At 51.7% G+C, this 27,108-nt stretch overlaps 2 protein-coding genes and 1 pseudogene across 5 annotated transcripts in view; 2 read left to right on the top strand and 1 right to left on the bottom strand.

Moving 5' to 3' along the window:
• Positions 1-10,898, bottom strand: part of MEA1 (male-enhanced antigen 1) — a 76,095-nt gene extending 65,197 nt beyond the window's left edge. The window contains exon 1 of one of the 2 annotated variants that reach the window (XM_069955560.1): positions 10,793-10,898. The gene's annotated coding sequence lies outside the window, so the exon portion shown is untranslated. Of the gene's footprint in view, positions 1-10,752 lie in introns of both variants that reach the window. The other variant, XM_069955561.1, reaches the window with a different exon arrangement.
• On the top strand, positions 3,308-3,487 carry LOC138774612 (U2 spliceosomal RNA; annotated as a pseudogene).
• Positions 10,899-11,014: 116 nt separating the features above from the next.
• The window catches only part of KLHDC3 (kelch domain containing 3), a 73,805-nt gene continuing 57,711 nt past the window's right edge, over positions 11,015-27,108 (top strand). For 2 of the 3 annotated variants that reach the window (XM_069955556.1, XM_069955557.1), the window contains exon 1: positions 11,015-11,122. The gene's annotated coding sequence lies outside the window, so the exon portion shown is untranslated. The remainder of the gene's footprint in view (positions 11,123-27,108) is intronic. The other variant, XM_069955558.1, reaches the window with a different exon arrangement.

The raw sequence follows: 27,108 nt of genomic DNA on the forward strand, positions 1-27,108 counted from the left end.
TCGGCACCTCCATGATTCCCTGACCACCGCACTCTGTCCCGCACAGGAATCCTCGGAGCCCCGTTATCTTTTGTCAGTTCTGGAAGCGGCTGTGTGTGACGCTCTGCCTGGGACACAGGTATATGTGCTACAGCACCGAGTGACAGGGGCCGAGGATTCCTGTGTGAGAGAGAGAGCGGTGCTCGGGGGACCATCTATCATCCATCTATCATCCATCTATCATCCATCTATCATCCATCTATCATCCATCTATCATCCATCTATCATCCATCTATCATCCATCTATCATCCATCTATCATCCATCTACCATCCATCTACCATCCATCTATCATCCATCTATCATCCATCCATCTATCATCCATCAATCATCCATCTATCATCCATCTATCATCCATCTATCATCCATCTACCATCCATCTATCATCCATCTACCATCCATCTATCATCCATCTATCATCCATCTATCATCCATCTATCTCCTATCTGAATATATACTGTATAGATAGATCTAGCAAACCATATGAATCCCAGACCTTGGACCAAGTCAGCTAGTAAGAAATACTCTGCAGCTTTCTGACGGTAATACAAACGTGGATTTATTTCATATAACAATACGCAGCAAACTTCACAAGTAATACACAATGTTTTGGCGTCTCCTAGTGGCACTTGAAAATGGCGACGCCAAAACATTGTGTATTACTTGTGAAGTTTGCAGCGTATTGTTATATGAAATAAATCCGTTTGTATTACCATCGGAAAATGGGGTTTTCAAAAGGGGCGTGGCTTTTAAAAGGGGCGTGTCATAATTATCGTTCGATTTATTGTTACCACGGCTACATGTACGATAAACCGCGATATTGATTTAGGCCATTATCACCCAGCCCTAGACTTTCCCACAATGCCCCTTGCTTGCATGTGAAATGATAATGGGACAGATCGGGTAACTTAGATTAAACTGAGCATGAGTGACCTAACCCAGTGGGTGCCTAATGGGCCTTAAAGGGACGGCGTCACCTAAATTTTCTTTTACTGATTAGAGTCCGATATTGAAACTTGTCCTTTTTTCCTTGTCTATTTTGTGTTTGTACTTATTGTATGTCACTGTTTATACATTGTTATGGGGGCGGCCATCTTGTGTGAGCTGTTTTGTTTTTAAAAGGGTTATCTAGCGCTACAAAAACATGGCCACTTTCCCCCTACTGTTGTCTCCAGTTTGGGCGGGGTTTTGAAACTCAGTTCCATTGAAGTAAATGGAGCTTAATTGCAAACCGCACCTGAACCGAAGACAACAGTAGGGGGGAAAGTGGCCATGTATTTGTAGCGCTGGATAACCCCTTTAGGGTGCTTTCACACCTACCGGATCCGCAGCGAGATCACGATCCAGTATCATTGATGCCTATGTTAGCACATACTCGCAGTGGGATTGACATCCCGCTGTGACTATGTGCTTTAACCTCCTGGCGCCCACAGCCCCGCCGCTCGCATTAGCCCCGCCGCCCGCATCCTCCATCCCGGCCCCCCATCATCCCCGCCGCCCGCATCCTCCATCCCGGGCCCCCCATCATCCCCGCCGCCCGCATCCTCCATCCCGGGCCCCCCATCATCCCCGCCGCCCGCATCCTCCATCCCGGGCCCCCCATCATCCCCGCATCCTCCATTTTCCCTGCCGCCCGTCGGCGAGAGCATATACATTACCTGCTCGGCGGCGTGGCTTCAGTGAGGCTCCCGGCTCCAGTCCCGCTCAGCCGATCAGCGCACGGCAACACTGATCGGCTGAGCGGGACCGGGAGCCTCACTGCAGCCGCGCCGAGGAGCAGGTAATGTATATGCTCTCGCCGACGGGCAGCAGGATGAAGGCAGCAGTGCCGATAGGGGGCCGAGATGGAGAAGGCGGGTGGCGGTGCTAATGGGGGGCCGGGATGGAGGATGCGAGCGGCGGTGCTAATGGGGGGCCGGGATGGAGGATGCGAGCGGCGGTGCTAATGGGGGGCCGGGATGGAGGATGCGGGCGGCGGTGCTAATGGGGGGCCGGGATGGAGGATGCGGGCGGCGGTGCTAATGGGGGGCCGGGATGGAGGATGCGGGCGGGCGGTGCTAATGGGGGGCCGGGATGGAGGATGCGGGCGGCGGTGCTAATGGGGGGCCGGGATGGAGGATGCGGGCGGCGGTGCTAATGGGGGGCCGGGATGGAGGATGCCGGCTGCCGGGATAAAGGATGCGGGCGGCGGTGATGATAGAGGCGGGGATAGAGGATGCGGGCGGCGGTGCTAATGGGGGGGCCGGGATGGAGGAGGTGGGCGGCGGTGCTAATGGGGGGCCGGGATGGAGGAGGCGGGCGGCGGTGCTAATGGGGGGGCCGGGATGGAGGATGCGGACGGCGGTGCTAATGGGGGGCCGGAATGGAGGATGCGGGCGGCGGTGCTAATGGGGGGCCGGGATGGAGGAGGCGGGCGGCGGTGCTAATGGGGGGCCGGGATGGAGGAGGCGGGCGGCGGTGCTAATGGGGGGCCGGGATGGAGGATGCCGGCTGCCGGGATAAAGGATGCGGGCGGCGGTGATGATAGAGGCGGGGATAGAGGATGCGGGCGGCGGTGCTAATGGGGGGCCGGGATGGAGGAGGCGGGCGGCGGTGCTAATGGGGGGCCGGGATGGAGGATGCGGGCGGCGGTGCTAATGGGGGGCCGGAATGGAGGATGCGGGCGGCGGTGCTAATGGGGGGCCGGAATGGAGGATGCGGGCGGCGGTGCTAATGGGGGGGCCGGAATGGAGGATGCGGGCGGCGGTGCTAATGGGGGGCCGGAATGGAGGATGCGGGCGGCGGTGCTAATGGGGGGCCGGAATGGAGGATGCGGGCGGCGGTGCTAATGGGGGGGCCGGAATGGAGGATGCGGGCGGCGGTGCTAATGGGGGGCCGGGATGGAGGAGGCGGGCGGCGGTGCTAATGGGGGGCCGGGATGGAGGATGCGGGCGGCGGTGCTAATGGGGGGCCGGAATGGAGGATGCGGGCGGCGGTGCTAATGGGGGGCCGGAATGGAGGATGCGGGCGGCGGTGCTAATGGGGGGCCGGAATGGAGGATGCGGGCGGCGGTGATGATAGAGGCGGGGATAGAGGGTGCGGGCGGCGGGGCTGTGGGCACCAGGGGGTTAAAGTACATAGTCACAGCGGGATGTCAATCCCGCTGCGAGTATGAGCTAACTTTGGCATCAATGGTACTGGATCCGCAGCTGATCTTGCAGCGAATCTGCAGAAGTGAGATCCGCTACGGATCCGGTAGGTGTGAAAGCACCCTTACCAACAGTTAGTGGATCGCTCCTCGGCCATTCGGCTAAGATCATCTGTATCTGTTCTCAGCTTAATATCGGATACGTCCCCTATCTAAGGACCATATATTACATGGATTTTTAGAAGAGGGAGATGGAAGAAGAGGCGGCTGTGTCCTCTCCCGGCATTGACCTGCTATTGCCTCCAGGTTCAGTGCACCAAAAGAAAAACAGCAGTTAGTGAGATGCTTTACAGCAGAGCTTCTCAATCCCAGTCCTCAGGCCGCACCAACAGCTCATGTTTTGAGGATTTCCTTAGTATTTCACAGGTGATATAATTATACTCAGTGCATCAGGTATTATCACAGGTGATATAATTATACTCAGTGCATCAGGTATTAGCACAGGTGATATATCATTATACTCAGTGCATCAGGTATTATCACAGGTGATATATCATTATACTCAGTGCATCAGGTATTATCACAGGTGATATATCATTATACTCAGTGCATCAGGTATTAGCACAGGTGATATAATTATACTCAGTGCATCAGGTATTAGCACAGGTGATATAATTATACTCAGTGCATCAGGTATTATCACAGGTGATATAATTATACTCAGTGCATCAGGTATTAGCACAGGTGATATAATTATACTCAGTGCATCAGGTATTAGCACAGGTGATATATCATTATACTCAGTGCATCAGGTATTAGCACAGGTGATATATCATTATACTCAGTGCATCAGGTATTAGCACAGGTGATATATCATTATACTCAGTGCATCAGGTATTAGCACAGGTGATATAATTATACTCAGTGCATCAGGTATTAGCACAGGTGATATATCATTATACTCAGTGCATCAGGTATTAGCACAGGTGATATAATTATACTCAGTGCATCAGGTATTCTCGCAGGTGATATATCATTATACTCAGTGCATCAGGTATTAGCACAGGTGATATAATTATACTCAGTGCATCAGGTTTTATCACAGGTGATATAATTATACTCAGTGCATCAGGTATTATCACAGGTGATATATCATTATACTCAGTGCATCAGGTATTAGCACAGGTGATATAATTATACTCAGTGCATCAGGTATTAGCACAGGTGATATAATTATACTCAGTGCATCAGGTATTAGCACAGGTGATATAATTATACTCAGTACATCAGGTATTAGCACAGGTGATATATCATTATACTCAGTGCATCAGGTATTAGCACAGGTGATATATCATTATACTCAGTGCATCAGGTATTAGCACAGGTGATATATCATTATACTCAGTGCATCAGGTATTAGCACAGGTGATATAATTATACTCAGTGCATCAGGTATTCTCGCAGGTGATATATCATTATACTCAGTGCATCAGGTATTAGCACAGGTGATATAATTATACTCAGTGCATCAGGTTTTATCACAGGTGATATAATTATACTCAGTGCATCAGATATTATCACAGGTGATATAATTATACTCAGTGCATCAGGTATTCTTGCAGGTGATATAATTATACTCAGTGCATCAGATATTATCACAGGTGATATAATTATACTCAGTGCATCAGGTATTAGCACAGGTGATATAATTATACTCAGTGCATCAGGTTTTATCACAGGTGATATATCATACTCAGTGCATCAGGTATTAGCACAGGTGATATAATTATACTCAGTGCATCAGGTATTCTCGCAGGTGATATATCATTATACTCAGTGCATCAGGTATTAGCACAGGTGATATAATTATACTCAGTGCATCAGGTTTTATCACAGGTGATATAATTATACTCAGTGCATCAGATATTATCACAGGTGATATAATTATACTCAGTGCATCAGGTATTCTTGCAGGTGATATAATTATACTCAGTGCATCAGATATTATCACAGGTGATATAATTATACTCAGTGCATCAGGTATTAGCACAGGTGATATAATTATACTCAGTGCATCAGGTTTTATCACAGGTGATATATCATACTCAGTGCATCAGGTATTAGCACAGGTGATATAATTATACTCAGTGCATCAGGTATTCTCACAGGTGTCCTTTGTATGGGAAATCCTCAAAACATGAGCTGTTGGTGAGGCCTAAGGACTGGAATTGAGAAGCACTGGTTTACAGTAAGCCTCATGGATATAGACAACAATAAAAAAGACTCTGTCCCCTTGAGATGAATGTGAGACATTACTGAGCGCGCTCTGTGACCTGTGAAGAGGTTATTCCACAGGGGGATGCAATTGTCTCCTTTATCTTCTGTATTACATGATGCTGCTATGCTGTACAGATCACTTTACTGCAGCCTCCTCTTATCACCACAGACACAACAGGAAGTCTCATCTTAGTTTTAGCCCCAGTGGTGAGAATGAGAACTGCAAGATATTATGATTATTTTATATTACACATAGTAAAAAGGAAAAACTGAAAAAATGTCACCAAAAATTGTTAAAAAAAATCTGTTTACCATAAAAAAGAATTTTTATACAAATCATTTTCTGATGAGACTGTCCCTTTAACCAAGGACAACAGGTTATCAAACTAAGCAGCACATGGGGGATCAGTGAGTGTAGATCAGAGTCATAGAGAGACACGGAGACCCCCATCACTATCTATAGTAGCGGCCACCACTATCTGTGCTGGCAGTGGCCCCTGGGAGACATCTCTCCTCCTTTACAACATCCTCATCCATCCTAAAACCCCTCTAACAATGGGACCAGAGCTTCTTCTCTCCTTACTTCTGCCCTGACGTCTCGCTACTACTCAGCGCTCCACCCACACCTTCCTACAGCGCTCCATCCAGAACACCTTCCTACAGCGCTCCATCCAGAACACCTTCCTACAGCGCTCCATCCAGAACACCTTCCTACAGCGCTCCATCCAGAACACCTTCCTACAGCGCTCCATCCAGAACACCTTCCTACAGCGCTCCATCCAGAACACCTTCCTACAGCGCTCCACCCAGAACACCTTCCTACAGCGCTCCACCCAGAACACCTTCCTACAGCGCTCCATCCAGAACACCTTCCTACAGCGCTCCATCCAGAACACCTTCCTACAGCGCTCCACCCACACCTTCCTACAGTGCTCCACCCAGAACACCTTCCTACAGTGCTCCACCCAGAACACCTTCCTACAGTGCTCCATCCAGAACACCTTCCTACAGTGCTCCACCCAGAACACCTTCCTACAGTGCTCCATCCAGAACACCTTCCTACAGTGCTCCATCCAGAACACCTTCCTACAGTGCTCCATCCAGAACACCTTCCTACAGCGCTCCACCCAGAACACCTTCCTACAGTGCTCCATCCAGAACACCTTCCTACAGCGCTCCATCCAGAACACCTTCCTACAGCGCTCCATCCAGAACACCTTCCTACAGCGCTCCATCCAGAACACCTTCCTACAGCGCTCCACCCAGAACACCTTCCTACAGTGCTCCATCCAGAACACCTTCCTACAGCGCTCCATCCAGAACACCTTCCTACAGCGCTCCATCCAGAACACCTTCCTACAGCGCTCCATCCAGAGCACCTTCCTACAGTGCTCCACCCAGAACACCTTCCTACAGTGCTCCATCCAGAACACCTTCCTACAGTGCTCCATCCAGAACACCTTCCTACAGCGCTCCATCCAGAGCACCTTCCTACAGCGCTCCACCCAGAACACCTTCCTACAGTGCTCCATCCAGAACACCTTCCTACAGTGCTCCATCCAGAACACCTTCCTACAGTGCTCCACCCAGAACACCTTCCTACAGCGCTCCATCCAGAACACCTTCCTACAGTGCTCCACCCAGAACACCTTCCTACAGTGCTCCATCCAGAACACCTTCCTACAGTGCTCCATCCAGAACACCTTCCTACAGCGCTCCATCCAGAGCACCTTCCTACAGCGCTCCATCCAGAACACCTTCCTACAGTGCTCCACCCAGAGCACCTTCCTACAGCGCTCCATCCAGAGCACCTTCCTACAGCGCTCCACCCAGAACACCTTCCTACAGTGCTCCACCCAGAACACCTTCCTACAGTGCTCCATCCAGAACACCTTCCTACAGCGCTCCACCCAGAGCACCTTCCTCTTTGGAAACCACCTGAGCAGCCATGTCTCCTTATGTAGATCAGCGAGAACACAGAGAAGCCAAGTGTATTCCTGCTTCTGCTCCACTGCTCGCACTACTCCAGAGGATCAGGGGTTGGTGTGTACGGCAGATAGAGGATCAGTGGTCGGGGTGTACGGCAGATAGAGGATCACTGTTCGGGGTGTACGGCAGGTAGAGGATCAGGGGTCGGGGTGTACGGCAGAGAGAGGATCAGTGGTCGGGGTGTACGGCAGGTAGAGGATCAGGGGTCGGGGTGTACGGCAGGTAGAGGATCAGGGGTCGGGGAGTACGGCAGGTAGAGGGTCAGGGGTCGGGGAGTACGGCAGGTAGAGGGTCAGGGGTCGGGGAGTACGGCAGGTAGAGGGTCAGGGAGTACGGCAGATAGAGGGTCAGGGGTCGGGGAGTACGGCAGGTAGAGGGTCAGGGAGTACGGCAGGTAGAGGATCAGGGGTTGGTGTGTACGGCAGATAGAGGATCAGTGGTCGGGGTGTACGGCAGAGAGAGGATCAGTGGTCGGGGTGTACGGCAGAGAGAGGATCAGTGGTCGGGGTGTACGGCAGGTAGAGGATCAGGGGTCGGGGTGTACGGCAGGTAGAGGATCAGGGGTCGGGGAGTACGGCAGGTAGAGGGTCAGGGGTCGGGGAGTACGGCAGGTAGAGGGTCAGGGGTCGGGGTGTACGGCAGGTAGAGGGTCAGGGTGTACGGCAGGTAGAGGGTCAGGGGTCATGGGTCGGGGTGTACGGCAGGTAGAGGGTCAGGGAGTACGGCAGGTAGAGGGTCAGGGAGTACGGCAGGTAGAGGGTCAGGGGTCGGGGAGTACGGCAGGTAGAGGGTCAGGGAGTACGGCAGGTAGAGGGTCAGGGGTCGGGGAGTGCGGCAGGTAGAGGGTCAGGGGTCGGGGTGTACGACAGGTAGAGGGTCAGGGGTCGGGGTGTACGGCAGGTAGAGGGTCAGGGGTCGGGGTGTACGGCAGGTAGAGGGTCAGGGGTCGGGGAGTACGGCAGGTAGAGGGTCTGGGGTCGGGGTGTACGGCAGGTAGAGGGTCAGGGGTCGGGGAGTACGGCAGGTAGAGGGTCAGGGGTCGGGGAGTACGGCAGGTAGAGGGTCAGGGGTCGGGGAGTACGGCGGGTAGAGGGTCAGGGGTCGGGGAGTACGGCAGGTAGAGGGTCAGGGGTCGGGGAGTACGGCAGGTAGAGGGTCAGGGGTCGGGGTGTACGGCAGGTAGAGGGTCAGGGGGTCGGGGTGTACGGCAGGTAGAGGGTCAGGGGTCGGGGAGTACGGCAGGTAGAGGGTCAGGGGTCGGGGTGTACGGCAGGTAGAGGGTCAGGGGTCGGGGAGTATGGCAGGTAGAGGGTCAGGGGTCGGGGAGTACGGCAGGTAGAGGGTCAGGGGTCGGGGAGTACGGCAGGTAGAGGGTCAGGGGTCGGGGAGTACGGCAGGTAGAGGGTCAGGGGTCGGGGAGTACGGCAGGTAGAGGGTCAGGGGTCGGGGTGTACGGCAGGTAGAGGGTCAGGGGTCGGGGTGTACGGCAGGTAGAGGGTCAGGGGTCGGGGAGTACGGCAGGTAGAGGGTCAGGGGTCGGGGAGTACGGCAGGTAGAGGGTCAGGGAGTACGGCAGGTAGAGGGTCAGGGGTCGGGGAGTACGGCAGGTAAAGGGTCAGGGGTCGAGGAGTACGGCAGGTAGAGGGTCAGGGGTCGGGGTGTACGACAGGTAGAGGGTCAGGGGTCGGGGTGTACGGCAGGTAGAGGGTCAGGGGTCGGGGTGTACGGCAGGTAGAGGGTCAGGGGTCGGGGAGTACGGCAGGTAGAGGGTCAGGGGTCGGGGTGTACGGCAGGTAGAGGGTCAGGGGTCGGGGAGTACGGCAGGTAGAGGGTCAGGGAGTACGGCAGGTAGAGGGTCAGGGGTCGGGGAGTACGGCAGGTAGAGGGTCAGGGGTCGGGGAGTACGGCAGGTAGAGGGTCAGGGGTCGGGGAGTACGGCAGGTAGAGGGTCAGGGGTCGGGGGTGTACGGCAGGTAGAGGGTCAGGGGTCGGGGAGTAACGGCAGGTAGAGGGTCAGGGGTCGGGGTGTACGGCAGGTAGAGGGTCAGGGGGTCGGGGTGTAACGGCAGGTAGAGGGTCAGGGGTCGGGGAGTACGGCAGGGTAGAGGGTCAGGGGGTCGGGGAGTAACGGCAGGTAGAGGGTCAGGGAGTACGGCAGGTAGAGGGTCAGGGGTCGGGGAGTACAGCAGGTAGAGGGTCAGGGGTCGGGGTGTACGACAGGTAGAGGGTCAGGGGTCGGGGTGTACGACAGGTAGAGGGTCAGGGGTCGGGGAGTACGGCAGGTAGAGGGTCAGGGGTCGGGGTGTACGGCAGGTAGAGGGTCAGGGGTCGGGGTGTACGGCAGGTAGAGGGTCAGGGGTCGGGGAGTACGGCAGGTAGAGGGTCAGGGGTCGGGGAGTACGGCAGGTAGAGGGTCAGGGAGTACGGCAGGTAGAGGGTCAGGGGTCGGGGAGTACGGCAGGTAGAGGGTCAGGGGTCGGGGTGTACGACAGGTAGAGGGTCAGGGGTCGGGGTGTACGACAGGTAGAGGGTCAGGGGTCGGGGAGTACGGCAGGTAGAGGGTCAGGGGTCGGGGAGTACGGCAGGTAGAGGGTCAGGGGTCGGGGAGTACGGCAGGTAGAGGGTCAGGGGTCGGGGAGTACGGCAGGTAGAGGGTCAGGGAGTACGGCAGGTAGAGGGTCAGGGGTCGGGGTGTACGGCAGGTAGAGGGTCAGGGGTCGGGGTGTACGGCAGGTAGAGGGTCAGGGGTCGGGGTGTACGGCAGGTAGAGGGTCAGGGGTCGGGTGTACGGCAGGTAGAGGGTCAGGGGTCGGGGTGTACGGCAGGTAGAGGGTCAGGGGTCGGGGTGTACGGCAGGTAGAGGGTCAGGGGTCGGGGTGTACGGCAGGTAGAGGGTCAGGGGTCGGGGTATACGGCAGGTAGAGGGTCAGGGGTCGGGGTGTACGGCAGGTAGAGGGTCAGGGGTCGGGGTGTACGGCAGGTAGAGGGTCAGGGGTCGGGGAGTACGGCAGGTAGAGGGTCAGGGGGTCGGGGAGTACGGCAGGTAGAGGGTCAGGGGTCGGGGAGTACGGCAGGTAGAGGGTCAGGGGTCGGGGAGTACGGCAGGTAGAGGGTCAGGGGTCGGGGTGTACGGCAGGTAGAGGGTCAGGGGTCGGGGTGTACGGCAGGTAGAGGGTCAGGGGTCGGGGTATACGGCAGGTAGAGGGTCGGCAAACCACTTCTCCTCAGGGTCATAATGATTTGTACACCACCGCTGTTTATGTTGGGATTATAAGGGTAAAGGAGAGGGGAGGCGCGAATGTGATGAGAAATGACAGTCACCTCGCTCCCAGCACTGAAGACCACCCGGCGCCGACGTTACCTGAAGTACACGGCAGCCTAAACAAGATGCCACAGCAGCACAGCCATCCGCAGAACTCACTTCCGGCAGAGTGTGGCACTAAGCACGATCACTTCCGGCAGAGTGTGGCACTAAGCACGATCACTTCCGGCAGAGTGTGGCACTAAGTACGATCACTTCCGGCAGAGTGTGGCACTAAAAACAGTAACTTACGGCAGAGTGTGGTATAAAGTAGATTTTCTTCCGGAATGGTGCGCAGTTGTAGACGATCACTTCCCGTATATTGTGGCGGAACTGTCTGTGACTGATGGAAGTGTCATAGCGCTGCGGTCAGACTCCTCTCGTTGTCAGGTGAAGGGGTAGAGCCGGGTGTGTGCTGTGTGACTGGAGCGGGCAGCTGGGGGGAGTCTAGTGAGCGTGCTCTGTGCCCCACCACCCTGCAGTCATGTGACTTTATTACAGTTCTTTATGATGCCAGGCGGACGTGTGCGACTACAGATCCTGTGCAAATGTTGTCGTGTTATATGGAGATTCTAAACTATTTACTTATACCCACTGTATCCAATCCTTGCCCCGCCTCCCCCTCTGATGTCGTCCAATCCTTGCCCCCCCCCTCTGATGTCGTCCAATCCTTGCCCCGCCTCCCCCTCTGATGTCATCCAATCCTTGCCCCGCCTCCCCCTCTGATGTCATCCAATCCTTGCCCCGCCTCCCCCTCTGATGTCATCCAATCCTTGCCCCGCCTCCCCTCTGATGTCATCCAATCCTTGCCCCGCCTCCCCCTCTGATGTCATCCAATCCTTGCCCTGCCTCCCCCTCTGATGTCATCCAATCCTTGCCCTGCCTCCCCCTCTGATGTCATCCAATCCTTGCCCTGCCTCCCCCTCTGATGTCATCCAATCCTTGCCCTGCCTCCCCCTCTGATGTCATCCAATCCTTGCCCTGCCTCCCCCTCTGATGTCATCCAATCCTTGCCCTGCCTCCCCCTCTGATGTCATCCAATCCTTGCCCTGCCTCCCCCTCTGTCATCCAATCCTTGCCCCCCCCCCCTCTGATGTCGTCCAATCCTTGCCCCCAGGGGCGGTCTTGGCATTTCTGGGGCCCCAAATGAAGTTATGTCTGGGCCCCCCCCCCCTTGACACGCACTCCACAACAATAGACCGCTGTATGCTGCCCCCAGTAGTATATACCCCTTGTGTGCTGCCCCCAGTAGTATATACCCCTTGTGTGCAGCTTCCAGTAGTATATACCCCTTGTGTGCTTCCCCTCAGTAGTATATACCCCTTGTGTGCTTCCCGCCAGTAGTATATACCCCTTGTGTGCTTCCCGCCAGTAGTATATACCCCTTGTGTGCTTCCCGCCAGTAGTATATACCCCTTGTGTGCTTCCCGCCAGTAGTATATACCCCTTGTGTGCTTCCCGCCAGTAGTATATACCCCTTGTGTGCTTCCCGCCAGTAGTATATACCCCTTGTGTGCTTCCCGCCAGTAGTATATACCCCTTGTGTGCTTCCCGCCAGTAGTATATACCCCTTGTGTGCTTCCCGCCAGTAGTATATACCCCTTGTGTGCTTCCCGCCAGTAGTATATACCCCTTGTGTGCTTCCCGCCAGTAGTATATACCCCTTGTGTGCTTCCCCTCAGTAGTATATACCCCTTGTGTGCTTCCCCTCAGTAGTATATACCCCTTGTGTGCTTCCCCTCAGTAGTATATACCCCTTGTGTGCTTCCCCTCAGTAGTATATACCCCTTGTGTGCTTCCCCTCAGTAGTATATACCCCTTGTGTGCTTCCCCTCAGTAGTATATACCCCTTGTGTGCTTCCCCTCAGTAGTATATACCCCTTGTGTGCTTCCCCTCAGTAGTATATACCCCTTGTGTGCTTCCCGCCAGTAGTATATACCCCTTGTGTGCTTCCCGCCAGTAGTATATACCCCTTGTGTGCTTCCCGCCAGTAGTATATACCCCTTGTGTGCTTCCCGCCAGTAGTATATACCCCTTGTGTGCTTCCCGCCAGTAGTATATACCCCTTGTGTGCTTCCCGCCAGTAGTATATACCCCTTGTGTGCTTCCCGCCAGTAGTATATACCCCCTGTGTGCTGTCCGTTGTATATAAACCCCCTGTATGGTGCCCCCTGTCGTATACATTATAGTGTGCTCCCCCAGTAGTTTCTAGCCCCCCTGTGTGCTCCCCCACTTGGGATATATACCCCCTGTGTGCCCCACCAGCAGTGTATAGACCCCCTGTGTGCCCCTCCAGTAGTGTGTAGACCCCCTGTGTGCCCTCCCCGCCAGCAGTGTGTAGACCCCCTGTGTGCCCTCCCCGCCAGCAGTGTGTAGACCCCCTGTGTGCCCTCCCCGCCAGCAGTGTGTAGACCCCCGCTGTGCCCTCCTCCTCCCATATAGTGTGTAGACCCCCGCTGTGCCCTCCTCCTCCCATATAGTGTGTAGACCCCCGCTGTGCCCTCCTCCCGCCATATAGTGTGTAGACCCCCGCTGTGCCCTCCTCCCGCCAGCAGTGTGTAGACCCCCGCTGTGCCCTCCTCCCGCCATATAGTGTGTAGACCCCCGCTGTGCCCTCCTCCCGCCATATAGTGTGTAGACCCCCGCTGTGCCCTCCCATATAGTGTGTAGACCCCCGCTGTGCCCTCCTCCCATATAGTGTGTAGACCCCCGCTGTGCCCTCCCCCTCCCATATAGTGTATAGACCCCCGCTGTGCCCTCCCCCTCCCATATAGTGTATAGACCCCCGCTGTGCCCTCCTCCTCCCATATAGTGTATAGACCCCCGCTGTGCCCTCCTCCTCCCATATAGTGTATAGACCCCCGCTGTGCCCTCCCCCTCCCATATAGTGTATAGACCCCCGCTGTGCCCTCCTCCTCCCATATAGTGTATAGACCCCCGCTGTGCCCTCCCCCTCCCATATAGTATATAACACAATAAAACAAACACTTGGGGTACTATTACACGGAACGATAACCGGACGAATTGGCCCGATTCGGCCGATTATCGCTCCATGTAATAAATGCAATGATCAGCTGATGACAATGATCATCGGCTGATCGTTGATATAGGTTAGACCCTATTTTTGTCGGGCGCCGACCGCGCACCGCTACGTGTAATAGCGGTGCGTGGCCGGCGACTAACGATATACATTACCCATCCACGTTCCAGGGCTTTTCCTGCCGTCCGCTTCTCCCGGGGTCCCGCGCGCTCTAGCTTCACAGAGGCCTGTCAGCTGGTAGGCCGCTCAGCCAATCACAGGCCGGGACCGCCGCGGCCTGTGATTGGCTGAGCGGCCTACCAGCTGACAGGCCGCTGTGAAAGCGGCCAATCTCTGCTCCCCCCCCCCCCCCCCCCCCGATGTCATCCAATCTCCCCCCCCTCCTCTGTCAATCTCTGCTCCCCCCCCCCCCCGATGTCATCCAATCTCTTCCCTCCCCCCCCCGATGTCATTCAATCTCTGCTCCCCCCGATGTCATCCAATCTCTGCTCCCCCCCGATGTCATCCATCTCTGCTCTCCCCCCCCGATGTCATCCAATCTCTGCCCCCCCCCCCCGATGTCATCCAATCTCTGCTCCCCCCCCCGATGTCATCCAATCTCTGCTCCCCCCCGATGTCATCCAATCTCTGCTCTCCCCCCCCCCGATGTCATCCAATCTCTGCTCTCCCCCCCCCCCGATGTCATCAATTCTCTGCTCTCCCCCCCCGATGTCATCCAATCTCTGCTCTCCCCCCCCGATGTCATCCAATCTCTGCTCTCCCCCCCGATGTCATCCAATCTCTGCCCCCCCCCCCCGATGTCATCCAATCTCTGCTCTCCCCCCCCGATGTCATCCAATCTCTGCTCTCCCCCCCCGATGTCATCCAATCTCTGCTCCCCCCCGATGTCATCCAATCTCTGCCCCCCCCCCCCGATGTCATCCAATCTCTGCTCTCCCCCCCCCCCCGATGTCATCCAATCTCTGCTCTCCCCCCCCCCCGATGTCATCCAATCTCTGCTCTCCCCCCCCGATGTCATCCAATCTCTGCTCCCCCCCGATGTCATCCAATCTCTGCTCCCCCCCCGATGTCATCCAATCTCTGCTCCCCCCCCGATGTCATCCAATCTCTGCCCCCCCCCCCCCCCGATGTCATCCAATCTCTGCTCGCCCCCCCCCCCCGATGTCATCCAATCTCTGCTCTCCCCCCCCGATGTCATCCAATCTCTGCTCTCCCCCCCCGATGTCATCCAATCTCTGCTCTCCCCCCCCCCGATGTCATCCAATCTCTGCTCTCCCCCCCCGATGTCATCCAATCTCTGCTCTCCCCCCCCGATGTCATCCAATCTCTGCTCTCCCCCCCCGATGTCATCCAATCTCTGCTCTCCCCCCCCGATGTCATCCAATCTCTGCTCTCCCCCCCCGATGTCATCCAATCTCTGCTCTCCCCCCCCGATGTCATCCAATCTCTGCTCTCCCCCCCCCGATGTCATCCAATCTCTGCTCTCCCCCCCCCGATGTCATCCAATCTCTGCTCTCCCCCCCCGATGTCATCCAATCTCTGCTCTCCCCCCCCGATGTCATCCAATCTCTGCCCCCCCGATGTCATCCAATCTCTGCTCTCCCCCCCCGATGTCATCCAATCTCTGCTCTCCCCCCCCCGATGTCATCCAATCTCTGCTCGCCCCCCCCGATGTCATCCAATCTCTGCTCGCCCCCCCCCGATGTCATCCAATCTCTGCTCGCCCCCCCCGATGTCATCCAATCTCTGCTCGCCCCCCCCCGATGTCATCCAATCTCTTCCCCCCCCCCGATGTCATCCAATCTCTGCTCCCCCCCCCCCGATGTCATCCAATCTCTGCTCTCCCCCCCCGATGTCATCCAATCTCTGCTCCCCCCCCGATGTCATCCAATCTCTGCTCTCCCCCCCCCGATGTCATCCAATCTCTGCTCCCCCCCCGATGTCATCCAATCTCTGCTCCCCCCGATGTCATCCAATCTCTGCCCCCCCCGATGTCATCCAATCTCTGCCCCCCCGATGTCATCCAATCTCTGCCCCCCGATGTCATCCAATCTCTGCTCCCCCCGATGTCATCCAATCTCTGCTCCCCCCGATGTCATCCAATCTCTGCCCCCCCGATGTCATCCAATCTCTGCCCCCCCGATGTCATCCAATCTCTGCCCCCCCCGATGTCATCCAATCTCTGCCCCCCGATGTCATCCAATCTCTGCCCCCCCGATGTCATCCAATCTCTGCCCCCCCGATGTCATCCAATCTCTGCCCCCCCGATGTCATCCAATCTCTGCCCCCCCGATGTCATCCAATCTCTGCCCCCCCGATGTCATCCAATCTCTGCCCCCCCGATGTCATCCAATCTCTGCCCCCCCGATGTCATCCAATCTCTGCCCCCCCGATGTCATCCAATCTCTGCCCCCCCGATGTCATCCAATCTCTGCCCCCCCCCGATGTCATCCAATCTCTGCTCCCCCCCCCCCCCGATGTCATCCAATCTCTGCTCCCCCCCCCGATGTCATCCAATCTCTGCTCCCCCCCCGATGTCATCCAATCTCTGCTCCCCCCCCCCCGATGTCATCCAATCTCTGCTCCCCCCCGATGTCATCCAATCTCTGCTCCCCCCCCGATATCATCCAATCTCTGCTCCCCCCCCGATGTCATCCAATCTCTGCTCTCCCCCCCCGATGTCATCCAATCTCTGCTCTCCCCCCCCCGATGTCATCCAATCTCTGCTCTCCCCCCCCGATGTCATCCAATCTCTGCTCTCCCCCCCCCCGATGTCATCCAATCTCTGCTCTCCCCCCCCCGATGTCATCCAATCTCTGCTCTCCCCCCCCGATGTCATCCAATCTCTGCTCCCCCCCCGATGTCATCCAATCTCTGCTCCCCCCCCCCGATGTCATCCAATCTCTGCTCTCCCCCCCCCGATGTCATCCAATCTCTGCTCCCCCCCCCCGATGTCATCCAATCTCTGCTCTCCCCCCCCGATGTCATCCAATCTCTGCTCCCCCCCCGATGTCATCCAATCTCTGCTCCCCCCCCGATGTCATCCAATCTCTGCTCCCCCCCCGATGTCATCCAATCTCTGCCCCCCCGATGTCATCCAATCTCTGCTCTCCCCCCCCCCCCCGATGTCATCCAATCTCTGCTCTCCCCCCCCCGATGTCATCCAATCTCTGCCCAGATATATATACCCCCTCACCACAATATATACACACACACACACACACACATACACACACCCTCCTTACCACAAAAAAATTGTATATATCTCTATCTCCTCCTTACATACATACACACATATACATAGATATATTTCACTGAAAAAATAGGAAATTACTGTAAAATATAACTTTTATTCTTTTTATTTAAAAATTCAAGTATCACCAGACACAAAAGCCTATTGTCTATTTACACAGCCGCCACCACCAATAGCTTGTACAAGAAATCGCTAAGCTATAAAAATTGATACACAAAAAAACCTTTTCCTTCTTATCCGTCCATGTATTTGTGTACAGTATATTTATATTTTTCGTGTCCCTTTCTTTTCTTGTCAATGTTTTATGTGAGTATTCAGACTGTTGCGTTTATTTTCACAAACATTATTTTTCACAAAGAAATGAAGAGTTTACTTCCCTTTATCTTTTGTTCGGTTCTCTTCACATCATGGGCGCATTGCATTAAGCCGAAAGGTCCACTGCGCCTCACATTGCAGCAGTTTTTTATCATAATTGCCACGTAATCTTTATTTTTGAACCACCTCAATCACTTGGCATTTCAATGTCTCCCAATCTCCTCCATGATACTGTAGGAAGGGCGCAGCCACAGGGGTATCCCGTTTGTGAACACATAGGGGATAGAAAGAACAAAGTCTTTTTTTAAGGGATCTGAAAGTCTTCCCGACATAGTTTTTTGGACAAGGGCACGTCAGCATATAAATGGCACCCGATGCAGACACATATAGATACCTTTGTGGAGGTGGTCACCAAAACCTTCAAGGACCTAGAAGAAAAGACAATTAGTCATCAAAATTTGTCTAAAGAGGAAAGGGAGGCACTGGTCTCTTTGGAGCGTGATTCCTCCCTGGTCATCAAACCCTCCGATAAAGGGGGCAATATTGTATTGATGACCAGGGAGGAATATGACGCAATGTGCTTCCAACTGTTGAAGGACAAAATATGTTATAGAGAAATAAGTACAGACCCCACAGATTTACTTGCAAATCAACTAATAAACATATTGAATCAAGCAAAGGAAAATAAATTGATGTGACAGAATGTAATTATCTGAAACCAGAACATCCGAATATTGCCAGCTTTTATAGCATCCCAAAAATTCATAAGGGGTACCCCCCCCATTACGCGGACGTCCAATAGTATCTGGAATCAATAATGGACGCAAAATGTGAGTCAATACAAAGATGTTGTATTAAGGCCATTCGTATGTGCCTTCGTATGTGAGAGATACAACAGATGTCTTAAGACGTATCGATGAGCTACAGTTAGAACCTCATAGCTACCTGGCCTCCCTAGATGTGGAGGCTCTATACTCATCGATCCCCCATGAAGGAGGGAAAATGGTGGTGCAACATTTTTTTGGAATCCAATACGAGGCCCATAATGAACTAATACTGACCCTATTGGACTTCGTACTTACCCGCAATTATTTCCTCTTCGGGGACGACCTCTTCCACCAGCAGCGAGGTACAGCGATGGGGAGCCCTTGTGCCCCCACATATGCAAACATGTACCTCGGCTGGTGGGAGGAACAGGTCGTCTTCGGGGAGGAGATGTCCCACTGGTCTCAGCATGTGCAACTATGGATTAGGTTCATAGACGACGTGCTATTGATATGGAATTCTACAGAAGAGGATTTCAGCACATTCGGCGTTGAGCTAAACTGAAATGAGTTGGGTCTAAGATTCACCAAAACCATCAGTAAGAGCCACATTGGGTTTTTGGACTTAAATATCCAAGTGATGGTGGATAGCAGACTGAATACAAGTGTCCAAAGAAACAGCTACCAATTCTCTGAGATGGGATAGCTGTCACCCGCGCCCACAAAAAGCTGGCATACCAGTGGGTCAGTATTTTAGAATACGGCGCAATTTCACAACAATTACAGATTTTAAAGAAAAAGCGAGAGACCTAAGGGACAGACTACTACAAAGGGGGTACCCCAAGAAGGTGCTAAGAGAAGCCTATTGGAGAGCGATGCAAAGGAACCAAAATGAATTGCCCGTTCCAAAATTACAGGATGTAGATTCGGATCAGCAATGCCAAATTATAGGCACTTTTGACGTGAAATCTAAGGAAGTAAGGAAAATACTATCCCAGTATTGGCCAATCTTAAAGCTGGACACCACCATTGACCAATTCCTTCCAAAAAATCCAGTGATTACGTATAGGAGAGGTCGCAACCTAAAAGGCTTGTCCACAGCTATTTATCAAAAAGCAAAAAAGAACAGCGGAGGACAAGCATTACAGGGACATACCCATGCAGTACATGCACATACCCATGCAGTACATGCACATACCCATGCAGTACATGCACATACCCATGCAGTACATGCACATACCCATGCAGTACATGCACATACCCATGCAGTACATGCACATACCCATGCAGTACATGCACATACCCATGCAGTACATGCACATACCCATGCAGTACATGCACAATGTGTAAGTACATCAAATCTGGAAAGCAATTTCAAAGTAGCAGCACGGGTCAGTGCTATGAAACACGAGAATTTGCAAATTGCAACACATCGGGTGCCATTTATATGCTGACGTGCCCTTGTAAACTATGTCGGGAAGACTTTCAGATCCCTTAAAAAAAGACTTTGTTCTTTCTATCCCCTATGTGTTCACAAACGGGATACCCCTGTGGCTGCGCACTTCCTACAGTATCATGGAGGAGATTGGGAGACATTGAAATGCCAAGTAATTGAGGTGGTTAAAAAAAATCAAGATTACGTGGCAATTATGATAAAAAACTGCTGCAATGTGAGGCGCAGTGGACCTTTCGGCTTAACGCAATGCGCCCGCACGGTTTAAATGACTATATTTCTTACATGTCCTTTCGCTGATCCCTCTTGCAATTTTAATTAGGATTTCTATAATTCCTTCACATGGACACACAGTGCGGCTCAGATACGCGATCCAAAATGAGGCTTGGGATGCAGAGGCGTCCCGGGTAACTAGGTAACAAGGATGATGTAACAGATCATGTGACACGGCACTCCGGATTGTAATGTGACTGCCCAAGCAGCGCTGGAAGCGTAGTCAATGATTGGGCAATTGATCTATGACATACAGGAGTGGGCGGGCGCATGCACCATATGAAAAGAAGCCGGGCGCTCAGATTCAGTGTACGGCCATCACCAGAGCTGTACAGAGGAATACGAAAACGTCCATGGAAACAGGTGAGTTTAACCCTATAGCCCCTGAAGATGTGTGGTAACAGGAAACGCGTTGGGCTGAAAGACACGTGATGTGAAGAGAACCGAACAAAAGATAAAGGGAAGTAAACTCTTCATTTCTTTGTGAAAAATAATGTTTGTGAAAATAAACGCAACAGTCTGAATACTCACATAAAACATCAAAAAATAAGACATTGACAAGAAAGGGACACGAAAAATATAAATATACTGTACACAAATACATGGACGGATAAGAAGGAAAAGGTTTTTTTGTGTATCAATTTTTATAGCTTAGCGATTTCTTGTACAAGCTATTGGTGGTGGTGGCTGTGTAAATAGACAATTGGCTTTTGTGTCTGGTGATGATTTACAATTTTTAAATAAGAAGAATAAAAGTTATATTTTACAGTAATTTCCTATTTTTTCAGTGCTATATATATATATATATATATATATATATATATATATATATATATATATATATATATATATATATATATATATATCTCCTCCTTACCACAAAAAAATAAAATAAAATATTTTATAGAATATAATTTTTTTTTTTTTTTTTTTGTGGCTGTCTAGTACACGGACAATGTTGTATATAACCAGGCTGTATATAAAACTGCCAATGTTGTATATAACCAGGCTCTGTATACAGTCTGATCACATGACATCTCAGTTTGGCTATTAGGTATTTAGGATGTTTAAAGTTCTTAGTTTATTTCTAACCTACAATTTACATAAACCGTGCAGAACTGTCGGGGTATATAGCGTATAAAGGGGTATATAGAGCTCCTGACTATTTATTTCTCCTGAAACAAAAAAAACACAAGTGTATAGCTTGGCCTCCTGGGCACCTTGGAACAAATCTAATTAACACACTGACATTTTCTATATATACCCTCCTTACCACAATTATATATATATATATATATATATATATATATATATATATATATATATATATATATAATTAATATATCAGTGGTACCTCGGTTTTCGAACATAATTGGTTCTGGAAGGCTGTTCCATAACCGAGCAGTTCGAAAACCGAGCTGGTAGTTCCCATAGGGAACAATGTAAATGTGATTAATTGGTTCTTACACTCCGTGGGTCAGATGCAGAGCACCCGGCCCACAGAGCGCAAAAACACTCCACATCCCCCGCAACACTGAGAGGCAGGAGCGGGCGGCTATTTAAACTTGCCGCCGTGCTCCTGCTCCAATCAGCTGCGGGGGACACCCTGTAAAGAAGTGGGGAATCCCATCATAATGAGGGAAATCCCCGCTTCTTTACACGGTGTCCCTGGCAGCTGAGAGGAGCAGGAGCACGGCGGCAAGTTTAAATAGCCGCCCGCTCCCGCCTCTCAGTGTTCCGAACACCTCTAACTGTCAGCTGAACATCATATCCCTCTGGTTTTGTTCGGATACCGAGCAAAACTTCAGGGGGAAATATAGTTTGAAAACCGAATTGTTCGGAAACCGAGGTTTTACTGTGTATATGTGTGTGTGTGTGTATATATATATATATATACCCTCCTTACCACAATGTACATCATTACTAAATGCAGTCTATAGAATTGGAGAGTACTGATCTGCATTATGTGATGGTTTGGATACATCGCCTTGTATGATACAGTAGATGGATTAGATACACATGCCTGTATAGAAAAAACAGGGATAGCAGGTCCTCAAAGACTGGTAATAGGGGAAGTGTTTGAATATAATTGTAATAGATGTATTTATTAGCTAGAATATATTTATAAGCTTAATATTGAGAAATGACAATGATATAAATAGATAACAAATGCAAAGAATGATAAATTTAAATAAAACATCAGAATGCAAAGCGATAAATGAACCGAGTTAAAAATATTAGGTACACGTGTGTATATATAGTCTGTAAATAAGTGGTAGTCTCTGAAATAATTTCCCTAATACCCAACCTGCAAGGGGTGATCAGCCCCGAGAGCGCTGGAGAATGGTGAAAATCAGGAAAATAGAGGAGGAAAAAATATTAAAAAATCAGCAAAAAATTAAAATACAAACAAAAATAAAGGTTGCAAAGACCTTATGCTAGTATGAATGGATATAGCGGTATATCGGGACTGACACCGCAGTGCGATATGGATGGCCGGTTGTAGCAGCAGTGAGATGTTGTATATAGATATTGGCCGTTATTGCAGCATAGTAGGAGTTGGTGAGTTGGTAAAATATCACAGGGCAGCGGGTCAGTGTGAATAGCCCCTAGATTGATGGAGCTTTTGCTAATAGTTAATGCATTACAGGTGCTAGTAGCACCGCTCGCCCGTCTTTTCGTGGTGTCCGGCCGTTTGGTGGAGTCTCCCGTCTGGAAGTGCTGCTTGATGCCGGCGCTCGCTAATAAATCTATTACAATTCTATCCCGTTCTTATTCAAACACTTCCCCTATTATCAGTCTTTCTTGAGGACCTGCTATCCCTGTTTTTTCTATCTCCTGGGGTATAGGAGCTTTGCAGGTAACCTCGTCTGACTTCTGCTCTGTAGATCTCACTCACCTGGGAGTGTTGTATATCATATATAATCATCCAGGAAGAGGCCAGCACAGATCTCCCCCCACACAATGGGCTCTGCTCCGATCACATCTCCCCGACCACCCTTATGTAATAGGGACAGTGTCCTATTACTGATATATCCCCCGACCACCCTTATGTAATAGGGACAGTGTCCTATTACTGATATATTCCCCGACAACCCTTATGTAATAGGGCCAGTGTCCTATTACTGATATATTCCCCGACCACCCTTATGTAATAGGCCCAGTGTCCTATTACTGATATATATCCCGACCACCCTTATGTAATAGGGCCAGTGTCCTACTACTGATATATTCCCCGACCACCCTTATGTAATAGGGCCAGTGTCCTATTACTGATATATTCCCCGACAACCCTTATGTAATAGGGCCAGTGTCCTATTACTGATATATTCCCCGACCACCCTTATGTAATAGGGCCAGTGTCCTATTACTGATATATTCTCCGACCACCCTTATATAATAGGGCCAGTGTCCTTTTACTGATATATCCCCCGACCACCCTTATGTATAGGGTCAGTGTCCTACTACTGATATATTCCCCGACCACCCTTATGTAATAGGGCCAGTGTCCTACTACTGATATATTCCCCGACCACCCTTATGTAATAGGGACAGTGTCCTATTACTGATATATTCCCCGACCACCCTTATGTAATAGGGCCAGTGTCCTATTACTGATATATTCCCCGACCACCCTTATGTAATAGGGCCAGTGTCCTATTACTGATATATTCCCCGACCACCCTTATGTAATAGGGCCAGTGTCCTATTACTGCTATATATCCCGACCACCCTTATGTAATAGGGCCAGTGTCCTATTACTGATATATATCCCGACCACCCTTATGGTGATGGGTGTCCGAGCTCTTTATATCACTGGAAGTAATTGCAGACACCTGTGCGTATTAGTTTGGCAGGTGTGTCCAATGAAAGGCAGGACTACGTAAGGGGGTCTCACATTATTAAGCAGCCCATATTTTTATCCAAAATGGGAAAGAAAAAGGATCTGTCGGCTGCTGAGAAGCAACAAATTGTAGTCGTGCAGTGACCTAAACACTCCACGATCACCATGAAGAGGGGCTGTACAGAGAGGAGGAGGAGGAGCCATACAAAGAAGAAATTGTGGAGTGTTTAGGTCAAGGCCTGACTACAATCACCACGGCCAGGAAGTATGTCGCTGATTCCCAGCACACACGTGTGCACACTGAGAGGGGAAAATGGCGGACTCTTACCAACAGGGAACGCTCGATGGTCCAGATGGATGGAGTGGAGGATGGCTGGTGAGTGCCGTGCAATGCTCTATGGGCCAGATAGATGGACACCCCATGGACGGCCTGTGGTGGCGGGCGGGAGGCGGGCGGCCTGTGGTGGCGGGCGGGAGGCGGGCGGCCTGTGGTTGCGGGAGGGAGGGAGGCGGCCTGTGGTTGCGGGAGGGAGGGAGGCAAGCGGCCTGTGGTGGAGGGAGGGAGGCAGTCTATGATAGTAACATAGTAAATAAGGTTGAAAGAAGACAAGAGTCCATCAGGTTCAATCTAGGGAATCCTACTGTGTTGATCCAGGGAAGGCAAAAACCCCCATGAGGCAGACGACAATTGCCCCACCACAGGGAGAAAACTCCCACCCCCACCCCCAACTCCAATGGCGACCAGAACAATCCCTGGATCACCGGAAATCTAATGCCCATAACTTGTAATATTATATTGTTCAAGAAAAGCATCCGGGCCTCCCCTGTACTTCATGTGGCAGAGAGTTCCACAGTCTTACCGCTTGTACAGTAAAGAATATAGAGAGTCCCACAGTCTTACCCCTCGTACAGTAAAGAATATAGAGAGTCCCACAGTCTTACCGCTCGTACAGTAAAGAATATAGAGTTCCACAGTCTTACCCCTCGTACAGTAAAGAATATAGAGAGTTCCACAGTCTTACCCCTCGTACAGTAAAGAATATAGAGAGTCCCACAGTCTTACCGCTCGTACAGTAAAGAATATAGAGAGTCCCACAGTCTTACCGCTCGTACAGTAAAGAATATAGAGTTCCACAGTCTTACCCCTCGTACAGTAAAGAATATAGAGAGTCCCACAGTCTTACCCCTCGTACAGTAAAGAATATAGAGAGTCCCACAGTCTTACCGCTCGTACAGTAAAGAATATAGAGAGTCCCACAGTCTTACCCCTCGTACAGTAAAGAATATAGAGAGTTCCACAGTCTTACCCCTCGTACAGTAAAGAATATAGAGAGTCCCACAGTCTTACCGCTTGTACAGTAAAGAACCCGCGTCGATGCTGATGATAAAATCTTCTTTCCTCTAGACGAAGAGGATGCCCCCTCTCATGGTTACAGACCTAGGAGTAAGGAGACCCCTACATAGATCTCTGTACTGTCCATTCATATATTTGTACATTGGGATCAGATCGCCCCTAAGACGTCTTTTTCTAGTGTAAGTAACCCCAAGCGTGATACCCTGTCCTGTAACACCCCTCCCCCATTCCTTTAGTGACCTTTGTTGCCCTCCTCTGCACCCGCTCCAGGTCAGCTGTGTCCTTCTTATATACCGATGCCCGGTGCTGTATACAGTATATACCATGTGTGGTCTGACCAGTGGTTTATAAAGAGGCAAAACTATGTTCTCATCTTTAGCATCTCGGCCTCTTTTGATGCCTCCCATTATTTTATTAGCCTTGGCAGCTGCTGCCTGGCACTGATCACTATAGATGAGGTTACCGGCCACCAATCCCCTCAGCTCCTTTTCGGCAGCAGTGTTACCCAGTGTTTTATTATTTAGCACATAACTGTACTTATTATTTCTATGGCCTAAGTGCATAACCTTACATTTATTCACATTAAACTTCATCTGCCATTTCACTGCCCAAGCCTCCAGCTTCTCCAAATCCCTCTGTAATATGATATTATTCTCCTCTGTACTGATTACTTTACCCAGTTTAGTATCATCTGCAAAAATGGAGATTCTACTCTGTAGCCCCTCTACAAGATCATTAGTAAAAATATTAAAAAGAAGTGGACCCAACACTGACCCCTGTGGTACCCCACTAGTAACTGTGCCCCAACACTGACCCCTGTGGTACCCCACTAGTAACTGTGCCCCAACACTGCCCCCTGCTGTACCCCACTAGTAACTGTGACCCAACACTGACCCCTGTGGTACCCCACTAGTAACTGTGACCCAACACTGACCCCTGTGGTACCCCACTAGTAACTGTGCCCCAACACTGCCCCCTGTGGTACCCCACTAGTAACTGTGCCCCAACACTGCCCCCTGCTGTACCCCACTAGTAACTAAAACCCGATCTGAATATGTTCCATCAATGACCACCCTCTGTTTTCTATCACACAACCAGTTACTTACCCATTTGCATACATTTTCCCCCAGTCCCAGCATCCTCATTTTGTAGACCGACCTTTCATGCGGCACAGTATCAAATACTATAGAAAAGTCCAGATACACAACGTCCACAGCCTCCCCCCGGTCTAGTCTATATACACAACGTCCACAGCCTCCCCCAGGTCCAGTCTATGTACACAACGTCCACAGCCTCCCCCCGGTCTAGTCTATATACACAACGTCCACAGCCTCCCCCAGGTCCAGTCTATGTACACAACGTCCACAGCCTCCCCCAGGTCCAGTCTATGTACACAACGTCCACAGCCTCCCCCAGGTCCAGTCTATGTACACAAAGTCCACAGCCTCCCCCAGGTCCAGTCTATGTACACAACGTCCACAGCCTCCCCCAGGTCCAGTCTATGTACACAACGTCCACAGCCTCCCCCAGGTCCAGTCTATGTACACAACGTCCACAGCCTCCCCCAGGTCCAGTCTATGTACACAACGTCCACAGCCTCCCCCAGGTCCAGTCTATGTACACAACGTCCACAGCCTCCCCCAGGTCCAGTCTATGTACACAGCGTCCACAGCCTCCCCCAGGTCCAGTCTATGTACACAACGTCCACAGCCTCCCCCAGGTCCAGTCTATGTACACAACGTCCACAGCCTCCCCCAGGTCCAGTCTATGTACACAACGTCCACAGCCTCCCCCAGGTCCAGTCTATGTACACAACGTCCACAGCCTCCCCCAGGTCCAGTCTATGTACACAACGTCCACAGCCTCCCCCAGGTCCAGTCTATGTACACAACGTCCACAGCCTCCCCCAGGTCCAGTCTATGTACACAACGTCCACAGCCTCCCCCAGGTCCAGTCTATGTACACAACGTCCACAGCCTCCCCCAGGTCCAGTCTATGTACACAACGTCCACAGCCTCCCCCAGGTCCAGTCTATGTACACAACGTCCACAGCCTCCCCCAGGTCCAGTCTATGTACAC

Source organism: Dendropsophus ebraccatus, chromosome 15 (genome assembly GCF_027789765.1).
Source record: "Dendropsophus ebraccatus isolate aDenEbr1 chromosome 15, aDenEbr1.pat, whole genome shotgun sequence".
NCBI lineage: Eukaryota > Metazoa > Chordata > Amphibia > Anura > Hylidae > Dendropsophus > Dendropsophus ebraccatus.